At 40.9% G+C, this 2521-nt stretch overlaps 1 long non-coding RNA gene across 1 annotated transcript in view; it reads left to right on the forward strand.

Moving 5' to 3' along the window:
- The window catches only part of LOC107755220 (uncharacterized), an 11118-nt gene extending 9472 nt beyond the window's left edge, over window positions 1–1646 (forward strand). The window contains exons 2-3 of the long non-coding RNA XR_001641668.1: window positions 200–305; window positions 1269–1646. This is a non-coding gene — a long non-coding RNA (uncharacterized LOC107755220). The remainder of the gene's footprint in view (window positions 1–199; window positions 306–1268) is intronic.
- Window positions 1647–2521: the final 875 nt, after the last annotated feature.

A 2521-nucleotide genomic window follows, 5' to 3' on the forward strand; every position in this document is an offset into this window, starting at 1 on the left:
ACAAGGGTGTAGAAGCACCTAACCCTGATCGTAAGCCTAAAACAGATATTTCCTGAAAAGTTATCCCTCAATTCTGATTGGTTAATTGGAATATTGTTCCAGGATCAACAAGGATGTTGATTCAGGAATATGTTGTACTTGGTGAAATCACGGTCACCTTTACCTCCCACTGCTGCTGACTATTGTGTGTTTTTTCTAGCTTGGCTTCCTGTCACCATGGAGACGCCTCCCTGCCACAATGCCTCTGTCTCATTACGGATTCTTCCCAAACGTCCTGGAAGTGATGTTTGGTCTTGCCAGACAATGTGAGTGTGTGATAGAGAACAAGATAGAGGGCTAAACTAAGCCATGGAGAGACTATTCAATCTATTCTGGACTATCGAGCAGTGCTGGTACTCAGCATTAGCTAAATCAATTATTTCTCCAACATGCACAAGTTGCTGACAGCGTTGTTTGTTAATTTCCCTTTTCTTTTCAATGAAATTCTTTGCTTTCATGACAAAGTGTGACCTAGTTCAGCAAAGAGGGTCTCAGAGTGCAAACCCCCCGTTCTACAAAATCTGCATAATGGGTCGACCCAGCCTGCTTTTCTGAATAAAACTACTGTGTATCTGAATCTGTTTCATCTGCCACTGGACAATACTCTCAGTCAGTCGTTCACATGCCTACTTCACATGCTGGCACTCTTTTCAGCACTTTAAAGCCTCTAACAAGTAACAAAATATGTTTAGGATGAAAATACACTCTTAAAAAGGATCTGGCAACTAAAATGTTCTTCGCACTGGAAAAAAAAATAGGTTATTTTTAAGAACTGTCTACTGAAAGGTTCTTTGGGGAACCCAAAATGGTTCTTCTATGGCATCACTGTGAAAACACTTATTTGGAAGCTTTATTTTTAAGAGTGTAGCTTGTATTGTCGTCCCTCTCAATTCAAACGCACTGCTCCCCCTGTGGTGGTGTTCTGATACTGCACCCTTCTGCATTACTACTGATGATGTCATACTCTTGTGTCCTTCCCTCTTCTTGTTTGTTTACATTTGCGTTTTCCTATTACAGTGTCATAAATGATTGATATGTTAAACCAGCAATCACTTTTTTTCTCCTCTCATGCCAGGCATTGTGTTATCGGCTCTGTTTCTGTAGATCAATATTGTTAACAAGTTGGCTTTAGGTATAGTGTGCACTATGTCTATCACATGAAATGTGTATATTTTGACAAAAACGCTATGATATAAATGATTATTTGAGCCAGATGTGTTGTAATCCAGGTGGGATGGAGTTCAGACCTCCTGGAGAAAGAGTCTGTGGTCCAGCTGAGGGCCAATGGCGCAGGACTAATCCTGGTTGTCTTAGCAACCGACCAGCTGCTGCCTGTCTCCCACCATAAAAGCCATTCAGACTCTCATTTTTCTTTTGACTTTTGTACTAATCACTGTCTTTTCATATTCATCACACATATATACTTTATGCCCTCATTCTTGCACATCTGTGTTTTGGAGAGGTAATCTGAGTGCAGCTGTTGCTCATTTGATAGGAGCTGGGATGTGATAATATTCTGCAATAGGAATAAGTCAGATTTTCCCAAACCCCTCAGAAATGCTCTGTTTCTTTGTCAGAGTAACATTTATATATACATTTATATGAATGTGACTGTGCGCAATCAACTCCTTAAAACAGTGGAATTTTTTTTTTTTTTAAATCTATGAAAAATTCCATGAGACATTTTTTGAACAATAAGTAAAATAAATTAAAATTAAATTAAATTAAACAAATTTTTTATTTAAACAAATTTAAATTAAACAAAAAAACATAGATAGATAGATAGATAGATAGATAGATAGATAGATAGACAGACAGAGCGTCTTCACAACATGGCGGCGGCGGTGGCAGCAACAATAAAGTTAGGCCTAGCCTACGCCTTCTTTCTTTGCGTGAACATTTGGGCGGCGTTATGCAAATCTTCCCACACAGTGACGTAGACATGTGGGGGCGTGTTTAAACGTTTTAGGAGGGCGTGGGGGTGGGGGGGGTGAATGTTTGTAAAGATGTCATGGTGTGTAACTTCATGTGTTATGTTTTTGCAGCTGTGCTCCTTGTCTTTCTTTGATATAATATTCAGCATATATTTCCACATACACATGCTCCACATTTCTCCTCAGGCCTCAACACAAGAATCAATTTTTCTCCTCCTCTTCTCCTGTTCCCCAAGATGGCCGTATATGCATGTTTTTATGAGAGAGAGAGAGAGAGAGAGAGAGAGAGTTGCAGCCTGCAGTCACTGCATCCGCCTCTCTGATGCCCTGGCTGAGACGAGTAGACGTGGGATGCATACTAAGAGACGCCTGCCTGACTAGTGTCCGGGTTAAGACTGCTCGATGTGTGAGGAGCTCTCAAAGGCCGGCAGTCATTTTGAAGACGGTGGCAGATGTGGGCGGTTATGCATGTATTCTGAAAGCCCGTCTGTGTGTAGCCCGTTAAGACTGGTGGAGTTACATAACAAGGTTTTCATCAGTTCGGCAGT

Source organism: Sinocyclocheilus rhinocerous, unplaced genomic scaffold (genome assembly GCF_001515625.1).
Source record: "Sinocyclocheilus rhinocerous isolate Xijiao unplaced genomic scaffold, SAMN03320098_v1.1 scaffold562, whole genome shotgun sequence".
NCBI lineage: Eukaryota > Metazoa > Chordata > Actinopteri > Cypriniformes > Cyprinidae > Sinocyclocheilus > Sinocyclocheilus rhinocerous.